Here is a 15,219-nt window from a genome sequence, read left to right as displayed (position 1 = left end):
TCAAATGAACACTTACACTCATGGCAATTCTGGCAAACGTGTGGATGGGGAGGGGAGGGACGTGACTGGCTACAATTAGCACCAAGTACATGTCCGTGAACAGAGAAGTCTCTCCATAAATCCTTCAATAATTAATTAATGAGGGACTCAACCAATTTCTGCCTTCTGGACATTATCACACATAATCAGAATTTCATAGTAACTATAAAACCATATAAAACGACCAGTGACCGCAAGTTATATTTTAAAAAATTAATGGGCATGTTAATGCCCACTCTACTAAAGGCACATGTGCTCTAGTTTTCCAGTCTCACAAAGCGTTGGAAAACCGCAGCTGTTGATAATGCTTTCTACTTGCCAGATCCTGTAACCGTGCACTTGCCTTCAACATGGCATTTGTACCACATTAAAGCTTGGCAAGCTTAATCTTCGCTAACCACGGGCAAATGGGAACATACTATAAAGTATAAAAATAAATTTCAGCCAAAAGCCATTATCAAGTATATGTTTGTTTGGATTTGACTAAGAACCTCTCATTTGTTCATGCACACTTGGTGTCTTTACATTCTGTGTACCAATTACTCTCGCATTGACTGTATCACATGCCTAATAGTCCAGGAAGGCTCTCAGCACAGGAGAGCAGGAAAGAGAGGGGAGAGGAAGAAGTCAGAGTGAGGACGTACCTCCCCTGTAAACCTTGGGGGGACTCTTCCTCCTCTCCTGCCCAATGCACCACACTAAACGTGTTGTTGAGTAGTTGGTAGTTGATTCTTTTATATCATCAGATAGGAGAATCCACCCTTGCATGTATCTAGCAACAAGCCTCATAATAGAATAAAACTATGCTATCTTGGCTATTTGCTTCTCAGGTGGCTCAGTGGTAAAGGACCCGCTTGCCAATGGAGGACACTGGGTGGGTTCAACACCTGGGTCAGGAAGATCCCCTGGAGAAGGAAATGGTAACCCATTCCAGTGTTCTTGCCTGAGAAATCCCATGGACAGAGGAGTCTGGTGGGCTACAGTCCATGGGGTCACAAAGAATCGGATGTGACTGAGCTACTAAACAACAGCAACAGCCCCCTGTAGTGCTCCATCCATGCCCGCCTTCCAGTATCTGGAGACAGGAACCACATTCCGGGCATCCTTTTTCAGTGCCCAGTAAATGGACATGTGGTACGAACAAACACCAAACATGTGTAACCCACATTCTGGGTTTCAGTTGAATTTTGTTCTATCGAGGAAAGAAAACAAAGCAACCCCCTCAAACAAACCAAAAAAGAAACAGATCCTTTCCTTAACAGTCATCGACTCGCTCGCTTCTTTATTCAGTCATTTTTGAGCTTCCACTAAGTACTAGGTGTGACCTTTGAGGCCATTCACTTCAGGGAGTGGACAAGATGACCTGTAAAAGTACTTAGCACAGTGCCTGGTATGTGGCAGGCAAGCCACAAAATTAGATTTCTTTCCTTCTCAAATCCTTATCCTTGAACTCATCAATCGACCAAAACCCATCAATCAGCCAACCTGAAGAAAACGATTAGCTTCCAATCCAGTGTCATCGTCCCTTTAAATCCCCCTACCCACCATGCTGTTATACATGGTGAGGTTAAGCATGTGAATCAAGGAGAATAAAACACACATAGGCAGAGTCGAGGCTCATGATTCTTGCTTTGCCACGTTTCGTTGTAAAAGAGGAGAGGAAATGGTCAGTGAAGGGTTCCAGGATTTCTAGGCTGTATCTGAACATACACACACATACACATACACACACTTTGGGGAGGCTGTGTTGTTAATCTAGGCAAATAGCTTTGCAACTGACACTAAGCATTTACTATCCTCTCTGGTTGTTTGACTGAATTTAACATTTTTTTACAAGCAACTTCTATAAATAGATACAACCTTAAAGCCAACACTTTGTGCCCCATTTTGTACCCTACTTGACATTGTTTTCCTGACTGCCAACACTAGGTCAAAGGTGGAGGAGAAAACGATCTGACGCATCATCAGTTTGTCAAGATATATGCCAAATGCCACCACCAGACTGATCACTGCCACAGGGCAACCCACACTGATCCCCGAGATATCCAGAGTGAACAGACCCTGACATAAAAGCAGCTGGAGAAGTCTTTGCAGGTCCAAGATATTTAAAGAACTCAGCTATGACCTCTACTGGTCAAGCTATTAAAACACAACAGCTACCAAGATTTCAGAAGTGTTTTCATTCATTCATTGATCAAACACTTTTTAGCGCCTACTATGTGCCAGGCTTCCCTGGTGGCTCAGATGGTAAAGAATCAGTCTGCAACGCGGGAGACCTGGGTTCAATCCCTGAAGCAGAGCATGGCAACCCACTCCAGTATTCTTTCCTGGAGAATCCCCATGGACAGAGGAGCCTGGTGGGCTGCAGTCAGTGGGGTCACAAAGAGCTGGACGTGACTGAGCGACTAATCACACATGTGCCAGGCACTGATGAAGGAATGACAATAAACAAAACAGACCTAAAAACTCCCTCCCTCTTAAAATTCAACTGGGCAGCGTTTAAACAATGTGTTGTAAATAAGTTGATTGTAGAGTATTTTGGAAGGTAATAAGTGCTTTTAAAAAGAGGAAAAAGGAAATCAAGGGAAAGAGACTCAAAAGCATAGAGTAGGCGGAACTGGAGAAGCAGGCTGCAGAATTAAATCAGACCCTCAGGATACGTGTCAGTGCAAGGGTAGAATTAAGCAAGGAGTCCAAGGAGGCGAGAATCTTAATAAGTTAAGATGTAACACACAGGAACTTCCCTGCCAGTGGCTAAGACTTCTGCACTCCCAATGCAGGGGGTCTGGGTTCGATTTCCTAGCCAGGGAACTAGATCCCACATGCCGCAACCAAAGATTCCACATACCACAACTGAGACCCAGTGCAGCCAAATCAATTCATTACTTTTTCAAAGAAAAGATTCATTTTAAAAAAGCCCTAACACATAGATTCTCAAGTTAGTTTAACAAGACATCGCCTGAGAGCAAGTTTCTTTTTCACTGTTTCACAAGAGATTTTAGAGTCAGTCAGACTTGTGTTCAAGCCTGTATGAGTCAGCTTTGCTGCAGCAACAAACAACCCCAAATTCTCAATGGTTTAAAGGACAAATATTCATTTTTTTGTTTACATCTTGTAAAGGCTGCAGGCTAACTCTGAGTCGACTGTGACTGGTGGGCTCAGCCCTGCTCCACATGTGTCCTATTTCAGGGGTAGAGCTGAAGAGACAGCCACCTTCTGGGGTATGTTGTCCCCACAGAGGAGGACAGGGCTGAAGTACATCTAATTGCACCACGGAACTTACAGCCTATTCTCATTTGGGGCATACATCAAGTTTATTCACATTCTATTGACCAAAGAAAGTCCCACTGGCCAAGCCCAGAGTCAGTGGGAGCAGGGAAGTGTAAATGTGGCCCAGACACAAGGGCAAGGAGGGAGTGGATAACGGTGAGGAAATAATACAGCGTAACTGTGGGGAGTCACTCAGTCTCTCACCTTATCCAACAGTGAAACAGGAATAGGAACAGGCTACCTGTGAAGAAGAAATAAGATATTATAAATGCACTTAGCAACGTAACTGGTTTATATGAAGGGATGAGTGAAAGTTGAAGTTGCATCATCACTCTGGCCCAGTTCCTCTGGAGGGCTGGGTGGCTGTTGGGTGAGAGGTGGGGTGGAATTCCCTGGCAGTCCGGTGGTTAACACTGTGATTCCTTTGCAGGGGGTGCGGGTTCAATCCCTGGTTAGGGAGCTGAGATCCCACATGCTGCATAACCAAATAAACAAATAAGCCAAATGTACCTTTAAAAAAAGTGCTTAAAAAAAAACCAGAAGTTATAGGGGCAAGGAGTGGATGTGTGGGAAAACTGAGAAGCCTGGGACTGAAACCTTGATCCAGTTCTTTCTCTAAATCCTGGATAAATTACTGATCTATAAAGTGAGGCATCCATCTAAATGATCTGTACGGTTCCTTTCTGGGGCTAAAGATCCTCAGTTCAGTTCAGTTCAGTCACTCCGTCGTGTCCGACTCCCTGCGACCCCATGAATCGCAGCACGCCAGGCCTCCCTGTCCATCACCATCTCCCGGAGTTCACTCAAACTCACGTCTGTCGAGTCAGTGATGCCATCCAGGCATTTCATCCTCTGTCGTCCCCTTTTCCTCCTGCCCCCAATCCCTCCCAGCACCAAAGTCTTTTCCAATGAGTCAACTCTTCGCATGAAGTGGCCAAAGATCCTCAGTCTGGGATAAAACATTAACAGGGTTTTCTTTCCTTTTTCTCTAGAGCCGCTGCTGACTAGTTCTAACACCAGGTGGCGCTAGACAACAACTTAATGGAAAAAGATGAGGGCTTTTCCGCGGAGATTGGAGAGTCTAGAATTATTATTTTCTTATAGATTTGTTGGAGAAGGCAATGGCAACCCACTCCAGTGTTCTTGCCTGGAGAATCCCAGGGACGGCGGAGCCTGGTGGGCTGCCATCTATGGGGTCGTACAGAGTCAGACACGACTGAAGCAACATAGCAGCAGCAGCAGCAGCGTAGATTTGTTACAAAGCAGAGCTGTAGCATTTGATAGCTTTTCAGGAAGCACCACTTTGAGGAAACACCACCCCAAAACATCGAATGCTCCCTCTAGTCCTAGGACCTCATGCTTTGGAAAAGGACTCTGGGAAATTGGGAACTATCACATTTTTCTAGGGATTTTGGAATAGGAGAGGTACCTTTTTTTTTTTTTTTGAGCAAAAGCATGAGATCATTGGAGCTGTGCTATAAGATGATACAGATAGCAGCCATGTGATAGAATCTGGCATGGGGGAAAATTATTCAGCAGACTCATATAACAGGATGGAATCCATGTTCATGGATCTGAGACAAAAGAGTGGGAGTGAGCACAGCAATGGGTGAGATGGTGCAGCAACCGATTCTAAAACTTGGCAACTATTTACATCAAGAGGCTTCAAATAGGATAAATCATAATGAAAGATGGCTCCTAGATAAGTAGGAAGATGCTGGGCCCACTGACAGCACATGACTATGGGAGACAGTATTACTGTTATTCCTGCACTTCAAATGCACACCTAGAAGAATAAAACATGATGGTTCCTGCCTCTTAGGTACCAAGAAGCCCCTGGTGCATGAGTATTGGTCTTAAAAGGGCCAGACTTGCCAGCTGTGGAAAGCATTGAAATGCTCCAATATGACAACTAGCCTTTTCTCGAGAAATGTTTCCTTATACATGATTTTAATGGTGGTACTTCATAATCTTGGAGTAGGAAACAGCAACCCACTCCAGTATTCTTGCTTGGAAAATTCCATGGACAGAGGAGCTTGGCGGGTTACAGTCCATGAGGCTGCAGAGAGTTGGACATGACTAAGCAGGCGCACACACACACACACACTTTAAAATCCAGAGGCATTTCTCTGTTGATAATGGGGACAGGGCTATATTGGATATGTCTGTACCTTTCAATCAATTTTGCTGTGAACCTAAACTGCTCAAAAAAAAGAAAAAAGGAAATCTTTTTCTTTTTTTTAATTTTGGCCAATTCTGGGAAGATGATGAAGTAGGAAGTTCTGAGAATCAGTGTCCCACCCTGGATAACAATTGAGCTGGCAGAATCTGTTTGGTGTAACTACTGTGGAACTCTGGACAGCTTATTGAAGGCTTGCAATGTCCAGGAGGCGGTGTGGACAGTTAATTTTGGCCAGTTCCCGCTCTCAGCACCACAGCAGCCTTGCATCCTCACCCCATGGCAGGCAGCTATGCCCGATTCCTGCAGCAGCTTGTGCACAACTCGCAGGAGCCTGGGTGGGCAAGGTGGATACCAGTGGTCTGTGCTCTGATCACTGGTCGCTGTTCCTGACCACATAGGTCCAGACAAAAAGGCGGTGTCCCTGTTGTAGCACCTCCCCCCACTAATGCAAGTCCCTCTTCATCGGGCTTAAGTGACAGCCAGGAGATTTAAAGGGAACAGTGTCCTATTTTTTTTTTTTAAACAGTGCTTGTTAATGAGGTGTTAATAAGCAGACCAACACACACATATTAGAGGTCCCAGAAAGAGAAGAGAGAAAAAGGCAGAGAGGATATTTGAAGAAATAATGGCTGAAAATGTGCCGTACTTGATGAAACACATGAATATAAATATCCAGCAAGTTCAACAATGTCCAAGGATGGTGAGCTGAAAGTCCCAAAAAAAAAAAACATCCAGGAAGCAGCAATACAGCAGCAAATAATCACACACAAGGGATCCTTAATAGGACTATCAGTAGATTTCTCATCAGAAACTTTGGAGACCATAAGGCAATGGGCTGATACAGTCAAAATGCTGTAAGAAAAAACCCGTCAACCAAGAATTCTGTTTCTAGCAAAACTGCCCTTGGAGAGTAAGTGAGAAATTAAGATATCAAGATAAAAGCGAGGGAGTCTGTTACCAGTGGACCTGTTGTGCAAGAAATGCTCAAGAGAGTCCTACAAGGTGAAATGAAAAGATACTTGAAGCCATAAGAGAAACTCAAATCTCTATGGAAAAATCACAAGTGTTAGTCACTCAGTCCTGTCTGACTCCTTGTGACCCCATTGTCTGTGACCCCATTGTCTGTGACCCCATTGTCTGTACTGGAGTGGATTGCCATTTCCTTCTCCAGGGGATTTTCCCAATCCAGGATTGAACCCAGATCTCCTGCATTGCAGGCAGACTCTTTACTGACTGAGCCAGCAGAGAAGCCCCTCAGATGGAAAAACATTTATCTTTTTTTCTTCCTCGAGAGCTCTGGACTCCTTTATACTCCTCGAGGACCCTGGACCCCTTCCTCCTTGAGGGCCCCAGACTCCTTATCAACCTACCTAAGAATTAACTCTTATACAAGATGGAAACATCAAGATCTCAACAAAGGTAAATACATGGATAATTATGAAAGCTAGTGTTATTGTAACAATGGTTTGCAACTGAACTTTTTGTTTTGTACATGACTTGAGAGTATTGCATTTTAAAAATATAATATTTTACATTTTGGGGCATATGATGTAGACAGAGGTAATTTTATGATATCAACAACTGAAAGGGATCGGGGTGGAGCTATAAAGGAGTTTGGGCATGTTATTGAAGTTAGGCTGGCATAAACGCAAACTATACTGTTATAACTTTAGGATGTTAAAGGAAATTTTTGTGGTAATCACAAAGAAAATAGCTATAGAAGATACACAAAAGGAAATGAGAAAGGAATGCAAACATTTCACTACAAAAAATCAACTGAACACAGGGCCTTCCCTGGTGATCCAGAGGTTAAGACCGTACTATCCCATTGCAAGGGGACCTAAGATCCTGCAAGCCACACAACAGGCCAAAATAATAATAATTTTTTAAAATTAAAAATCAACTGAATACACCAAAAGAAACCAGTAAGTAATGCAGGAGATGAATAATAATAAGAAAAAAAGCTACAAGACATTTAGGAAACAAATAGCAAAATCACAGAAGTAAATCCTTACCAGTAATTATTTTAATTGTAAATAAACTCTTCTGTGGATCACAACAAACTGTGGAAAATTCTGAAAGAGATGGGAATACCAGACCACCTGACCTGCCTCTTGAGAAATCTGTATGCAGGTCAAGAAGCAATAGTTAGAACTGGACATGGAACAACAGACTGGTTCCAAATAGGAAAAGGAGTACATCAAGGCTGTATATTGTCACCCTGCTTATTTAACTTATATGCAGAGTACATCATGAGAAATGCTTGGCTGGATGAAGCACGAACTGGGATCAAGATTACCAGGAGAAATATCAATAACCTCAGATATGCAGATAACACCACCTTTATGGCAGAAAGCGAAGAGAAGCTAAAGAGTCTCTTGATGAAAGTGAAAGAGGAGAGTGAAAAAGTTGGCTTAAAGCTCAACATTCAGAAAACTAAGATCATGGCATCCAGTCCCATCACTTCAAGGGAAATAGATGGGGAAACAGTGGGAACAGTGGCAGACTTTATTTTGGGGAGCCCCAAAATCACTGCAGATGGTGAGTGCAGCATGAAATTAAAAGATGCTTACTCCTTGGAAGAAAAGTTATGACCAACATAGACAGCATATTAAAAAGCAGAGACATTACTTTGCCAACAAAGGTCCATCTAGTCAAGGCTATGGTTTTTCCAGTAGTCACGTATGGATATGAGGGTTGGACTATAAAGAAAGCTGATGGCCGAAGAATCGATGCTTTTGAACTGTGGTGCTGGAGAAGACTCTTGAGAGTCCCTTGGACAGCAAGGAGATCCAACCAGTCCATCCTAAAGGAAGTCAGTTATGAATATTCATTGGAAGAACTGATCTGAAGCTGAAACTCCAATACTTTGGCCACCTGATGGGAAGAACTGACTCATTGGAAAAGACCCTGATGCTGGGAAAGATCGAAGGCAGGAGGAGAAGGGGGCGACAGAGGATGAGAAGGTTGGATGGCATCACCAACTTAATGGACATGAGTTTGAATAAACTCTGGGAGTTGGTGATGGACAGGGAGGCCTGGTGTGCTGCACATGACTGAGCGACTGAACTGAACTGAACTGAAATAAACTCTTCAATCAAAAGACAGAGATTGGCAGAATTGATAAAAAACACAGAATATGACTACATCTACAAGAGACCCATTTTAGATCCAAAGACATAAATAGAATGAAAGTAAAAGGATGGAAAAAGTTATTTCATGCAAACAGCCACCAAAAGAGAACATGAGTAGATGTATAAGGTACTAAGAGTAGTCAAATTTTTAGAGACAAAAGTAGACTGGTGGTTCCCAGGGGCTGGAAGAGAAGGGAAGGGGGAATTATTGTTTAGTAGGAATACAACTTTAGTTTTATAAGATGCAAAATGTTACAGAGGATGGTGATGATGGATGCACAATGTTATGAATGCATTTAAATATCACTGAACTTAAAACTGGGTAAGATGGGACTTCCCTGGTGGCACAGTGGATGAGACTCTGTCTGCCAATGCAGGGGACATGGGTTCGATCCCTGGTCCAGGAAGATTCCACATGCGGTGGAGTAACTAAGCCCATGGGCCACAACGACCAAGCCCATGTGCTATAACCACTGAAGCCCACTTGCCTCAAACCTGTGTTCTGCAACAAGAGAAGTCACAGCAATGAGAAGCCCACAAACAGCAACCAGAGAGTAACCCTTGCTCACCGCAACTAGAGAAAAGCCTGCACAGCAATGAAGCCCCAGCACAGCAAAAATAAAAATAAATAAATGAATAAATAAAATTATAAAAAGAATGGGTAAGGTGGTATCAGATCAGATCAGATCAGTCGCTCAGTCGTGTCCGACTCTTTGCGACCCCATGAATCGCAGCACTCCAGGCCTCCCTGTCCATCACCAACTCCCGGAGTTGGTAAATTGTATATTATATGTACTTTACACATATACACACAACTGTAAAAAAGAAAAGTAATACAGAATAGCATAACTATTTAAAAACAAACAAAAAAACCCTTAGCAATTTCTTAAGCCTCCTATATGCCAACATGGCCACAGAGCACAGCAGAAGGAGCAGTGACTTTGAGGTCAGATGGGCCTGGTTTGAAATCTGAAAATCCAGCTCTACTGTATAGTCAAAGCTATGATTTTTCAAATAGTCATGTACAGATGTGAGAGTTGGACCATAAAGAAGGCTGAAGAATTGATGCTTTCAAACTGTGCTGTGGCAGAAGACTCTTGAGAGTCCCTTGGATAGCAAGGATTTCAAACCAGTCAATCCTAAAGGAAATCAATCCTGAATATTCATTGGAAGAAGTGAGGCTGAGGCTGAGGCTCCAATACTTTGGGCACCTGATATGGAGACCAATTCACTGGAAAAGACCCTGATGCTGGAAAGAGTGAAGGCAGGAGGAGAAGGGGGCGACAGAGGATGAGATGATTGGATGGCAGCATGTACTCAGTGGACATGAGTTTGAGCAAGCTCGGGGAGACAGTGAAGGACCATGCTGCAGTCCATAGGGTCACAAAGAGTCAGACGTGACTGAGCGACTGAACAACTGCATTAACACCTCACTTCTCCTGTATAAAACTGAGCGGAAGAGAGCATGTTTTTTCAGCTTTGAAGGTACTCTACTGCCTGGAGAAAGTTACTTAATCTCTCTGCATCTCAATTCCACCCTTAGCATATGGGATATAATAGCAGTCTCACAGTTTAGCCATGAGAAATAAAGATAAGGTGGTTAAATGTAAGTTACTGTTCCCTTTAAACACGAGGCTGTTAGGATGCCCTAGTATGAATCTATCAGACAAGCTCAGCATCAGCAGAGATAAATATAAGGCCATGGCTTTCTGTGGGCACCTTTTGCAAGAACCGTTGAGCTCTTATGATATGAGATATTCAAAAATCAAATATATTAAGCTGGCCTATAGCTTGATACTAGGGATATTCACTGGTTCACAATAAATAAAGAGGAAGAAGGAGTTACACAATGCAGCTCTGTTCTAATTTCTCAATCACTACCCAACTGAAACCTTGCTTCATGAGAGATTAGCCACAGCCTCTGGGAGCAATAAACATCCTGCGTTGCAAACCCCATTTTGCCATCTCACAGAACCTCCATAAATCTCAGTTGCAAGTGAAGGCATCTCTTATTTTATCTATGTAGTGACTATTTCAAGATCATTTTTACAACAGTCATCATTATTAGTCCTTTGGCCAACTCTCCCCGTCAGGGAAAGAAGACATTAATATGCAATGCTGGTATTTCTATTTTGCATTTAGGGCCTCCCCGGTGGTTCAGTAGTAAAGAGTCCGTCTGCCAATGCAGGAGATATACGTTCAGTCCCTGGGTAGGGAAGATCCCCTGGAGAAGGAAACGAAAACCCAGACCAGTATTCTTGCCTGGAGAATTCCATGGACAGAGGAGGCTGGCAGGCTACAGTCCATGAAGTCCCAAAGAGTGGGACATGACTTAGCAACTAAACAATGAACAACAAACCTCTGCAGAGAGTATTAGATAACTAGCGACGAACTCCCATTCCACGTCTCCGCTTTTCTAAACAAGCCCAGATTATCTGTCGACCACACCTCCAACCACATTAACCCAGACAGGGTTTCTTCAGGTGGAACACAACACAATTCTGCTCTGTTCACATTCAGTCATTTTCCTGAGCCTGTGCCTGGCTCGTCCTAACCGTTCCCCATCTTCTCGGTGTGTCATTACAGGCCCTCAGAGAGAGCAGACTGCAGGGTCTCTTCCCTTATGTCCTGATTCTTATTACGTCCACTGATGGAGTGACTTTCCAGGTCTGGGGGCACTTTCATATGTGTGTGACAAGTTCCCGCAGCCTTCCTGGAGCAGGACGATGCCTCTCACCGCCTGGCTCAGAACCAGTGATTCTATTCATCTGTGGCATGCCCTTGCGATACGTTGTATTTATTTTGCCTGCACGCATTCCTGCCTTCCTAGAGGAAGAGGTGAATAAACCACCCGGCCTTTCCCCGCAAGAAAGTAATTTTTTCACCTTAGGTGGGCCATCTGTTTCTCTGAACACAGCTCTGCTTTGACTTGACTTGAATACATCTTGTCCCAGGCGTTTTGCCAGCTGTACCAAAAAAAAAAAAAAAAAGCTGTAGGCTCCAGGAAATGGAGCAACTAAAAGTGGTTTCCCTGTGATGTCAGGTCACTTTTTCTTTCTGAAATGTAACTTATGGAATTAACCTAAAGGAAATTGTGCATCACTCTCCTTAGGGGTGGTTTGCAGAGCGGCAGGAGGCCCTGATAACAACCAACCATGAATTTCCTAAGTCTCAGTCTCACTGAGGTATGTCACTAGATTCAGCACTGTGTCTACAAATGGAGAGGAAAACGGGGTGCTTGCATTGGACCCCAAACAGAGGACCCCTAAGATAAAGGTTCTCCTCAACACCAGATGCAGACCCAGTCCACACATGCAGTTTCAGTATTCATTTCTCAGTCTCACTCAAATGCCTGCTCCTTTCCTTTTTTTTTTGCATTTAACTTTTTACTTTATATTGGAGTATAGTCAATTAACAATGTTGTGATAGCTTCAGGTGGACAGCAAAGGGACTCATCAAATGGCTGATTCTGGTGCCCAGGTGTGTTAAGAAAATTTTCCTTAAACCATTTGGAATTAAAGATCTCTTCTTAAGCGCCCAAGCTATTGGGGAAAAAGTATTACCCAGGGCAGAAAGAGTGTCAAAATATTCAGGCTGCACAGCAAAAGAAAATACTCAAGAAATACTCAAGAAAATGAAATGACATCCTATATAATGGGAAAAAAATATTTACAAATCTTATGTCTAGTAGGGGGTTGATAGCTAAAATATATAAAGAATTTATTCTAAAATCCTATAGGAAATCAACCCTGAATATTCATTGGAAGGACTGATGCTGAAGCTGAAGCTCCAATACTTTGGCCACCTCATTCAAAGAGATGACTCACTGGAAAAGACTCTGATGCTGGGAAAGACTGAGGGCACGAAGAGAAAGAGGGAACAGAGGATGAGACGGTTGGATGGCATCATGGACTCAGTGGACATGAGTTTGCGCAAACTCCAGGACACAGCAAAGGACAGGGAAGCCTGGCGTGCTGCAGTCCATGGGGTCACAGAGTCAGACATGACTTAGTGACTGAACAACAACAAAGAATTCATACAACTAAATAGCCAAAAAAAAAACAACAACAAACAAATAATCCAATTTAAAAATGGGCCAATTCTACTATTGGTTTATTTAAAATGGACCTACCATATGATCCAGCAATTTTACTTCTGGGAATATAACGGAAGGAAATGAAAACACTACATTGAAGAGATATCCATGTTCATAGCAGCACTGTTCACAACAGCCAAAACATGGAAACAACTGAAGTGGCCACACAATGGAATATTCAGCCATAACAAAGAAGGAAATTCTGCCATTTGCAAGATGTGAATGGAACTTGAGGGCATTATGCTAAGTGAAATGAGTCAGACACAGAAAGACAAATACTGTATGCCCTCACTTACACGGGGAATCTTGAAAAGAAAAACTGCATTGAAAAAAGAGATCAGATGTGTGGTTACCAAGGCAAGGCGTGAGGAGAAGACCTGAGGCCTTGAGCTACTCAGAAAGGACAAGACCATGGCTGATATTTAGCCTCTATGCACTGGCACAGTGTTCCTGCAGGTTAACACACAGAACCATGGCCCTGAGGGCTGATAACAGCTGAGGTTAGACCACGTATCACTGGATGGCCATCTAAGGCCACCCTGCAGTGGCAATGGACTTGGGATGCTGGTCCATGAGCCAAGCAGCTCAAGGCTGGTAGCTGCATGGACACAGACCCCCTGGGCCCTCAGGAGGGGCCCAGGTGGGCAGGAGGCCAGCAGGGGACAGCACTGCAGGTGGGGACGGAAGCAAAGGGGCTCCAGGTACAGGCTCCATGAGCTGTAATTTTTTTTAAAGATTTTTTTGATGTGGACCATTTTAAAAGTCTTCATTGAATTTTTTACAACATTGTTTCTGTTTTATGTTGTGGTTTTCTTGACCAAGAGACATGGGGGATCTTAGCTTCCTGACTTCGAACCTGCACCCTCTGCTTTGAAAAGCGAAGTTTTAACCACTGGACCACCAGAGAAGTCCCCACCCAGAAGTTTCTAAACATCAATAAGAGACTTAGAAATAATTAGAATGATTTGGTGACCATTTTGTCTTATATCACAGCATAAGTAGCTTCAGGATGAGTTTAGTTTAGAGAATACACACAGTAAATTTAATGTTTTTACTTATATAATGATTTACTGAAATACATTTGTTTATAAAATGTATTTTGCCATATAAGTGGTTAAATACTCTGCACATCATTGTTAGACTGGGCAGCGGTAAGCTGGGGGATAGTGACTCAGCCAGTGGAGCCTGGAAAGGCTTCACTGAACCCCTGCTCCCCACCATCCCAGAATGACCAGACTTGGGCAGATTTTGGGTTTTGTTTGATTGACAAGTGAAATGTCATTTTCCATCTGTGGCTGAGGACTGGGCCCACCACACCCAATCAGGAGTTCCCAGCCACTGCTGCTCTCCTGAACCTTCCAAAGGGTCTGACCTGCTGTACAAGTATAGACTCTGCAAAGGAAATGCCAGGTTAGGTTTCTAGTGACTTTGCCAGGACACAGAGGGCCAGGAGTTCTGCTTAACACATCGCTAGTGAGCAGCTAAATCAGGCCAGGCAGAGTCTGGATACTAAAGATGCATAACAACAGAAAGGACAAAAAAACCTACACCCGGAGTCAATGAGGAATTGTAGGTAGTCATTATTCAAAGGCTGAAGATGGATAGACTGAGCCCAGGAGAAGCCTCTGACCTCAAGTCAGCACCCGCTGCTCTGCCCTCCTCGGGCTGGAGTATGAGAACACGGTGATCAATTCCACAGAACGGTGGGGCTGATCTACTCTGAGACGGGTAAGCATCATAAGGACAGGCTCCAGGAAAGAACTCCTGCCATACGTTGACTGCTCCTTTGTCACAATTTAGTATCTAAAATTCTGCCATTCGAAAAGCATTTTCCAACAGGTGTTCCTTAGAATCTCATCCCTCAAGATTCTTAGTTAAAAATATTTTTTCAGCTGTTAAACAAATTTGGCAAACACTTGAGCTCTTGGTGAGTCACAATGAACTGGCATACTAATCTGTAGGACCTCCGTTGGTTTTGGATTCAAAATTTGGGCATCTTTATTTTTCTAATTATTTGTTTAAGCTCCATCCCTCCACATTATAGGTAATTCAGTATCTCTCTCTCAGGGACTCTCCATTCCCCAAATTGTTCACAACCTGGGAATTTACTTAGTTAGTCCAAAGGGAGCAGTCTTGTTTCAAAGTTCCAGAGAGAACAAACTCTGATCTGCCCATTAGATGTTCTGATTTTACAAAACAATGTGGAATTGGCACAAAAGAAACTTATGGATCAATGGAACAGAATATAGAGCCCAGAAATAAACCCACACAACCATGTTCAATTAATCTTTGACAAAGGAGGCAAGAATATGCAATGGAGAAAAGACAGTCTCTTCAGCAAGCTCTGCTGGGAGAGCATCTAATCAATGAAGTTAGAACACATTCTTATACCCTACACAAAAATAAACTCAAAATGGCTTAGAGACTTAAAGGATAGGACACCATAAAATTCCTAGAAGACAACACAGGCAAAACATTCTCTGACATAAACCATACCA

General features: G+C 43.2%; 1 long non-coding RNA gene across 2 annotated transcripts in view; it reads right to left on the bottom strand.

Annotated features, from left to right (window-relative positions):
- The window catches only part of LOC129649813 (uncharacterized), a 55,037-nt gene that overhangs the window by 39,576 nt on the left and 242 nt on the right, over positions 1-15,219 (bottom strand). Inside the window, exons 2-3 of one of the 2 annotated variants that reach the window (XR_008713299.1) lie at positions 11,511-11,591; positions 3,514-3,550 (exon numbers count right to left, since the gene is read on the bottom strand). This is a non-coding gene — a long non-coding RNA (uncharacterized LOC129649813). The remainder of the gene's footprint in view (positions 1-3,513; positions 3,551-11,510; positions 11,592-15,219) is intronic. The other variant, XR_008713300.1, reaches the window with a different exon arrangement.

Source organism: Bubalus kerabau, chromosome 4 (assembly GCF_029407905.1).
Source record: "Bubalus kerabau isolate K-KA32 ecotype Philippines breed swamp buffalo chromosome 4, PCC_UOA_SB_1v2, whole genome shotgun sequence".
Taxonomy (NCBI): domain Eukaryota; kingdom Metazoa; phylum Chordata; class Mammalia; order Artiodactyla; family Bovidae; genus Bubalus; species Bubalus kerabau.
The sequence above is the reverse complement of the archived record's forward strand: the minus strand, read 5'-3'. Positions and strand labels throughout refer to the sequence as shown.